Here is a 9,016-nt window from a genome sequence, read left to right on the forward strand (position 1 = left end):
TCAATGGGTCAATTGTATAGCTGATGGTCCTTAATGGGCCATCAAGCAGGCTAGGCAGTGCTGATGCCAAATTATCTGGGGTGTCACCCAGAAGCATAACACAGATTTAAAATACAGACAACATAGAGCCAATACTTATAATTTTAAATACAAAAACGATATATGCATGCAGATTGCATAATCATAACCAGCACCTCATTTGTCCTCCTTGTCACAAACACCTCATTTGACCTCCTTTGTACAAGATTTGGTGCCACTACAGGACCTTGGTTGCAACAATGATCTATATGATCACAGTTCATGTCAATAATGTCACAGCCTGGCTGTGGAGAGACGCGGAGGGAGTTGAAAGCAATGTACAAATGTTTGGGGCACTGCACAATAGCAGCCGCAGAGTTGTCCCAGAAGGAGTTAACACAGCCCGAAGTTGTATTAGCACCGGTCTGGATTTTTGCATGGAAATCCAGGGAGTCTGCAGGTATGGTGTCACAAAGACCACAAAGTCAGGAGTAAGCGGAGACAAAGAGCCACCTGTCTGTTCCCCTTTGCAGTTAAAATAAATGGTGCAGACAGGACAAAGTCTTCATCAAACAATCTCCTCTGAAAATGTGCAAAGCAGGTTCACACAGTCAGCCATGAGAAGCATTAGCTAAAGCTTTTCTGACATTAGCAAGTTAATGCTGCCAAGTAACTGACACTGCCCACTCTGGGGTAAACCTTGGTGGCTCTCCAGAATATGATGCTTCATTTGGCTTTTCCCTATCTCCTGCCACAGCACACACCCCACCATCTGTGTGTCTGAGGATCCTCTCTGTGGCAGAATTCTTATTGGGAAGACTGGTATGGCATCACACCATGTGGGCGGCTTTGGCTTATGCTTAAGTCCGCCATCGGGTTTTGTTGTACAGTTGCTAGGCTTTTCAGTGTACAAGCCACAGAAGCATATGGCCCAAAGAGACTAGTCAGAAGGAAAGCGAGGGTGGAGCACAGAAAGCAGGCAGATGTGTAGGAGAAGATGAGGGCAGCGTAATTGAGATCTTTGGAAATGCAGGAACACCTTGAGTTTCACTAAGGAGAAGAGGAGAAGCCTTTGCAGAGATCCACAGAGGAGAGAAACAAAAACAGAGCCGCAAATGAACATAGCACAGCATTTTGGATGCACTGGAGGAGGGAAAGATGGAAGAGGCCAGAGAAGAATAGAATGGAATTGAGCCAGGGATCCCATCCCAGCACAAGCTAGTGTCTCAGCAGCAGGAGGAGAGAGGAAAGGATGGATTTTGGAGCTACTGTAGAGAAAGAAGTGGCAGAATTTGGTGGGAGCCTGGCTGTAGAGAGATGAGGAAAGGAGGGAGTTGAAAGCAATGTACAAATGTTTGGGAGTTTTTTAAATGGCATCCTCTGAAAATTATTCATAGTCTTTCCATTCAGCACTGCTCTGTTTTTCATTGTTTATTGTCTGTATTACAGTGTGTGTTGAGGCCTCAACCAAGATTGGGGCCCCAATGTGCAAAGTGCTGTACAAACACATAGTGAGAGAGAGAGTTCCTTCCCTGAAGACCTTATAGTTTCAAAAGAGATAAGACAGACAAAGGAAGTATTATATTAGTTTCACTGATGGGGAACTGAGGCGCAATGGGATTAATTGACATGGGAAAGGTCACACAGGAGAATCTGTGGCAGAGCCATGAATTGACCCAAGAGTGCCTGAGTCTCTTAACCACAAGACCAACCTTCCTTTGGTGGGTAGTGGTATCTGGAGGTTTGTGCAGCACCATGTGCTATAAGGCAGAATTGATAGTTACAGCCCCTGGAGATTCCCTAGTTGTGCAGCAAAGGGCTCTGGAGTTTCCTCAGACCCTACAGAACTAGGGATGGAGCTGTTTCCTCCTGCAGGAGAGGGTGGAACTATGAGACTCTCTCACTCTTCAGAGGACTTTTTCTGGGTTAAGGGGTCAATGAGTTGACAAGGTGACTTCTTGGAAAGAGGGATGATCGAGGAAGTGGCCACCCAGTATCTTCCTAAGATCCTGAGAGGATGGGAAGAGTGTGCAATCCGACTAGATGAGCTAAACTAAATGGAAGGGATTAACAATGGAATAAAGGTGATTATCGCTGTGCAGGATTCAGTTTGCCTCTCTCAAATCCCTGGGCTAGACTCAGTCATTCTGGGTCAAGAGGAATAAATTACATTTCTTTGCCCCAGCAACAGCCTAGAGAGATTCATCTTAGGAGAAACAGGTGGCTTCATACCTGTCCGTCCCCCCCACTTTGGTCTGCTGGCCTCATGTTCCTTACTTGTGTCTGGGCCCAACAGGCTGACAGTGGAGGCTACTGAGAGCAGGTGTTGAATCTAAGGGCTTGTCTACCCACAGAAGTTGCACCAGCTTAACTTCAACCTGTGCAAACCCTGGTGTGAACACCCGCTCTGGGTATAGACCTGGCTTGTATTGCTTTGTAAAGCAAAGGGGCAAGCTTGCTTGACTCATATAAACCAGGTCTAACCCAATAGAAAGAAGTCACAGACAAAGTTACACCAGTTTAACTAAATCAATTTAAAAATTACACCTTCAGTTAAACCAGGGCAACTTCTGCTTTTAGCCCAAGCCTAAGTCTTTCTAATCAGCCTGGCTCCATCCCCTTCCCAGCCAGGGCAGCACACTTCTGCAGATGTGCTGGTCTCACTACAACCTCCTCCCTTGAGGGACTTTCAGCAACGGGTGCCCTGTGCCTGGATTTAGCATACACCAACCTGGGATGAACCCAGCTCAATGTTTCCTGTAGCAAGCTGCTGATGGGGGTTGGGGGAGACCTTTCAAACATTCAGAGTCTATGGAGACAAAGTGGGATCCAGATGTCCTTAAGCTTCTTGCTGCTCTTCTGCGAGGAGTTTTCCCATAGCATTTCCCCTGGTTTCACTTAACTTAATTTCTCTTGTGACTATGTACGTTTCCCTTTCAGGTGTTCACATCTGTGCAAATTCCCTAGAGGGAACACATGGCAAATGTAATAACAAACCTGCTTATGCCATGTACAGAGAATGGCAACATTCTCTTCCTCTTCACTGAAATCTGCTGACTGAATGCCAATTGAGCCTAAGTGGTGCCCTGGGCTGCAAAGCTCCCCCATCTAACCAGGCCTACTGCACCCTTGTGAGATCAGGCCCTGCTTTGCCTTTTTACAAATTGATGAATGTGTCTGCAGCGTGTGTTCTGTGAGATGAAATAAAGAATCTGATGACTGCCACCGAATTGCCAAGGCTGGCAGTTCAGGGCTTCCACTACTGAATGCTACAGCATTTGCTCAGCCAATTCTAACTCCTAGCGCCAACCAGCCTATTATGATTTGGATGCCCTTATATATGGTTTCCCATCAGCACCCTGCAGAAATGGATTAGTGATGCTTGAGGGCACTGCAGCTGAAAGAGCCTGTGAGATGGGGCCAATTGCCTGTGGTGTATAAGTAAGTTTTTGGGTCTGAATTTTTACCTCATTTTTAAGATGTCTCCTCTTTTCACAGCACTCTTCTTCAGCAAGGAGACCAGGGGAGGAGCTTCCTTTGGGACTTCCTTGGCCCAGCCAACACCGTTACCATGGATGGGATATGTTCCATTAGTGAACAATAGAGAGGGAAACTATGTCCCCTTGCCCCTCCACCCCACCTCACTCCACTCGCACACACCCTACAGTGTGACCCAACATGTGAATTCCCTGTCTTGGATGGGGCACATTGCAGAGATGTCACACACGGGGATTCATAGAGCGGGTGAATGGGAAGCAGGCTGAGAAAGGCACAGGGCTCCATGAATTACAATATAGAGAGGCCTGACCACAAGCTCCACAAAGGGGATGGTTATCATATTGCGAGTCATTGCCAGTGCTATAGCTTCTGGGCTGTAGACAAAGTGCAGGAGTGGCTGCATGATGTTACATGGGCTGAGAGAGAATTCCATTCCCCACCTGTGCACAGGTCCCCACACCGAGTCTGTTTACCAGGATTCCAGCCACCGAGCATATTCCATGCTGTATGTCTACTCACGCATGTCTATGGAAGGCTTCATAATATATTAAGAGCACTTTTACTAAAGTGTAGGTCTTGGTCTTTAAAGCTGAAAGCATCTGCTCAAAGACTACTGTAACTACCACTATCAGTGTAAATGCCCTCTGTGGCAGTGCTCACTCACCCTGCAGCATGGGTACGGTATGTTGCCACTATCTTCGGCTCCAGCACCTCCTGCAGGCCGCTTGCCTCTAGCTCCAGGTCTTCTGCAGCTCAGCCCTCTGGCCAAGTCACCTGAGTTCAGACCTCTTCCCGGGTATCACAAGCCCATACAAAAGTCCAAGTGACACTGAATAATTCTTCTGCCCTCTTGGGCTACTGAAGTCTTCTCTTCTCAAACCCTATCTCAGGGCTTCCTTCCACAGGAGCCTCCTTTGCTTCCTGTGAGTTTCCCTCCATGGGAGAGTCCTGCCTTCTCCACAGTCTCTCCCCTGATCTTGCCCCCACCACGGGGACCAATCCTGTCCCTGTGACCTTCCTTAGTCTGCCTATCCCAGGCCTTTCCGAGAGAGCAGGAACTCCCTCCTCTTTTCTGGGTCTTCCCTCCACAACTCAGCTCTCTCAGTCTACTTATAAGGCCTAGCTCTTCCTCTTCTGGCCAGGAGGCAATTAGTTAATCAGCAACCCCCCAGCATAACTGATAGGCATTTTATCCCGTACCTTGCAGGTGATGGGGGTTAGGTCCTATCACACCCAGTTTCTACTAACAAAGGCTGGGGATCAACATCTTGAATACAGAGAGGACCCATGCCTGTCAATAGTGGGGGAAGGGGGGAGTAGACTGAAGGCAGCCGGCTTCAGCAGTGTTACTGAGCATGCCCCAGTTACTGTCCAACATGAAAGAGTTTTAAACAAGGTTCGGGGTTTGGCATGCGGAGACTTCAGCCTGCTTAGTACCATGGCAAACACACCATTAAAAAATCTTATATTCATGCTACAGAAGAAGAAAACAACAGAGCATTTGAAATGTAAAGCATTAAGTAAGGCTTTCATTTTTACAATGTGCTTTATTCCATTTTGGGTGGCAAGTTGTAGGCATATTATTTCTATTAAAGAAATAACAGACTGTATATAAAATTGTGTTGTCCAGGAGAGGGTGGATAGTACAGGACATACATTTCCTGGGGGAAATCTAAGACAGGGAGTACGTTGGGGTCACCCTGCAGCATAACCCAGGCTGGTGAGAACCCAAGTGGCTGGCAGGCTGCAGTTACACACAAACACTCAGGGTGTGGCTTGCATGCTGGAAGGCTGTTGGTGAGTGGCCCAGGTAGGAAGTCCTTCAGCAAAGCATCATAAGGCACCAAGGTTGCAGGGCAAGGGTGGCACAGCTGCTCATTAGTCTGGATTGTACCCAGGTATGTCACACCCTCCCAGCAAACTAAGAAGTTGGAAAGGTCTCTGATAATTGGGACTTAGTGTTTTTGTCTGGAATCATTTGTTTATGAATCAGTCAGAGAAAGCCCTGAGGGAAGGGAGTGAAAAGCTGCTACTGGTGAGAGCTACTCATCTTCCTCGCATGATGCTGCTGCCCGCAGGCCTAAAGGGCCCCATGATGCTGGATGATGTACAAACACATGACAAAAAGATGGCCTCTGCACTGAAGAGATTACAATCCGCTTGTCCCCCATTATACAGTAAAACCATTTTAGAAGCATCACAGTGAATTCTGAACATTGTTACCATCATACTATTTTTTCATATCCTTTCAGTTGTAAAGCCAGGGTGTCTTCTTACCATGAGACCAAGCGCCTGAGTCTTAGGAGAAGGAAATAATAACAAATGCATTTTACAAACATTGGACACCACTTCCTCACGAGCCATCGACTTGCACTTAAATGGGCCAAAGTCCCATACCAGGCTCTCCTCGCACAGCACTCTCAGCTGCGCTGTCTGAAGCACTGGGTCAATGCAAAGCAGGGTAGAGTGGATCTAATAATCCCAGGTGGAAGTTGGCTGTGGCTTACCAGAGTTGAGCCCCCAGTAGCTGAAAAAAGTGCCCATGTACCCCTCATCGTGAGGTCAGACTGAATGAAAAGCACCAGGCTGTGCTGCCTGCAGTATGCTTTAGAACATCGCCATCTGTTAACAATTTATTACTAATGCACCATAGAAGATGTTTACTGTAGGCTATTAAAATGTAGCTGGATCCATGAATCATTTTTAAAGAATAATAAATAAAAGCACTTTAAGTGGAACATTAATTTAAAGTTAGCCTCCACCAGATAAGCTGATTGAACAATTTAACAGTGGTGAGAGACCCTTCCAAGAACATTAATTTTTTAGTATCTGTCTTTTCCTACATATGGTTAGCGATAAATAATTTATTTAGACTTTCCATTGAAAAGATCTAGAGAACAGACACATCATTTCCTGCCAGGTTTAAGTACTGGTGATCGTGGGTCAATGATGGCTAGCAATTTGGGGAGACTCTTCAGAAGTAAACATTAAAGTGAGCTTTTTATGGCACGCTAGTGTATCCAAGCCCATTTGGGCCAACATTGGGGTTTGAAGCAGTGACAGTCTGCACTAAAAGCATTAACCACTGCCTGAACTAGAGCACTATGCCACTAGTAGTTAGATGACGCAGAGTCCTTAATCTCTTATATAGACCAGCCACTAGCGGGGGATAAAAACCCATATTGCATTAGTGTATGTAAGTTGGGAATGAGGAAGAGTGTATCTGGTGTGACTGTTCTTCAAATACAAATTGACTGGGGTCATGCTACTGTTAAGACCGTATGTGGTACATGTAGCTAGCTAACTGCTTTGACTCTGTTTCTGCATTTGTATTTGTCAACTGCAAAGACTCTGAGGTCGGAGTAGGAAAGTGTTGTGTGTTTAGTGCAGACTGCTAGAGAGGAGACACACACTGTGCTCTCATCTGCACATTTCACTGTTGTTCTTTCTTTCTTTCTTTCTTTCTTTCTTTCTTTCTTTCTTTCTTTCTTTCTCTGTTGTTCTGAGTCTAGGGTGACCAGATGTCCCGATTTTATAGGGACAGTTCCGATATTTGGGGCTTTTTCTTATATAGGCGCCTATCACCCCCCCACCTCTTGTCCAGATTTTTCACACTTTCTATCTGGTCACCTTATCTGAGTCTAACATAAAGGTAATTGAGACTGAAAGTATCTGCCTCCTATCTGCATATGGGAATGTGTAACTCATGCTTGTGCTTGGAACCACGGTTGAAACAGCTTTCTAACACACCCAAATAAAAAATGCATGTCCACAATAGCAGTTGTGATTCATGTCCACAATAGCAGTAAAACTAAGGGCCCAATATACTCTGGAGAGGGCAACACAAAGTTTATGCACCACTTAGGGCTTAAATGGAATTTAAGTAATGCATAGGCCTTAAGCTGGCCTCTACCCAGGGGTGAATTTCACCCCAAGTGATTATCCTGGCCCCTGTTGGTTGTGGGGTAGACACTGTACAACTTGGAGCTCTATTTGCTTTTCCACAGATACATGAGGTGAATCCCCACTGAAAAGGGGAATTCCAGGAGTACTCTAGAGGGGGCAGGTCCTCCAGGGGGACCCAGGCAGGGAACAGGAGGGTGTGCAGAGTGCCCTGAGCTGGTGCAGATCTCTGCACATATGGTCTTGTGCCTTCCCACCAAGAGCTGCACCAATCTCAGGAGACTCCCTACGGCTTGAGAGCCAAACCTCAGGCTTCTTCCCCTGTGTATAAAAGAAACTCAAATTCCACAAGTAAAGAATCCAGAGGACATTCCAGGAGGGGGCAATCTGTTCCCAAGAAGCAACAGACTCTGATTTCTACCAGTCTCCTGAACTAGCCACTTAGGCCCATAACAACTTTAGAATAAATTATCAGACATGCTTTTAAAAATGATAATTAATTCCCCTGCATGTGATGGGTGAGCGGAGCACAGAGTTATTTGCTACCCATTCTGGGCTCGTCTGGGCTTTGTTCATTGCAAACTTTAAGCCCAATCCTTCCATCCTTCTATGCACAGAAGGCTACTATGGTCATCCCAAGTGTGGAGTGCTTTGATTGGGCCCTTAATTTCCATCAAACTATAATGACAAGTCCTGTGCTCTTACCCCAGTCTGATGTTGCACGAGTGTTTGTTGCTATACACTATAAAATGCTTTAATCAGCTGCAGTACAGTTTGGATAATGAAGTAGCAAGACATCATGAAAAAAAATCAAGCTACAAAAACATAAGAAAATGTATTTTCAACACAAGGCACAGTATTGACAGTGCTAATCTTTGGTGAGTATGAGAATTAGCAGATGATAAATTGGCCACAAGAGGGAGCCAATATTGTTCCAAGAATGCAATGGAAACATGAATTACATAGAGAAAATCAATTCAAAATTATAGGTCAATGTTGGACAGCACAAAACATGTCTCTCTCCCCACACATAGTCCATAGCTCATATATAGGTCAGTGTACATGCAGAGCATCCTGAAAATGTGAAATAATTTATGGAGGTCTTTTTATTTCACATTGAAAGAAATACCTTCCCTTCTTTTCAAGCTCTGAGTTGGGGGCTATTCAGGAACTTTTCTCCATAACTTGAACGTCTACTAAAATGCGCTTTTTGTAGCTGATATAAAAAGTACCATGTCTTCCAAAATCTCTAAACAAAATGTGTATTATTTCACCCTAGGATCCCCATGAACTATATATAGGGTTACCATGCGTCCGTTTTTTCCCGGACATGTCCGGCTTTTCGGCAATCAAACCCCCGTCCGGGGGGAATTGCCAAAAAGCCGAACATGTCCGGGAAAAATACCGGCCGGGCACTTCCTCTCCCGCAGCTGCTCTGCTCCTCCCCGGATTCAGACTTCGGCTCTGTTTAAGAGCCAAGCTGCCCGAGCCAGCGCTACCGGCTTCGGGCAGCCCCCGTGCCTCCGGACCCTGCGCCGCTGGAGCAGAGCAGCTGGAGCCGGGGAGGAGAAGTGCCCGGCCGGCGGCTGGGGTCCGG

This window comes from Trachemys scripta, chromosome 3, assembly GCF_013100865.1.
Source record: "Trachemys scripta elegans isolate TJP31775 chromosome 3, CAS_Tse_1.0, whole genome shotgun sequence".
Taxonomy (NCBI): Eukaryota; Metazoa; Chordata; order Testudines; family Emydidae; genus Trachemys; species Trachemys scripta.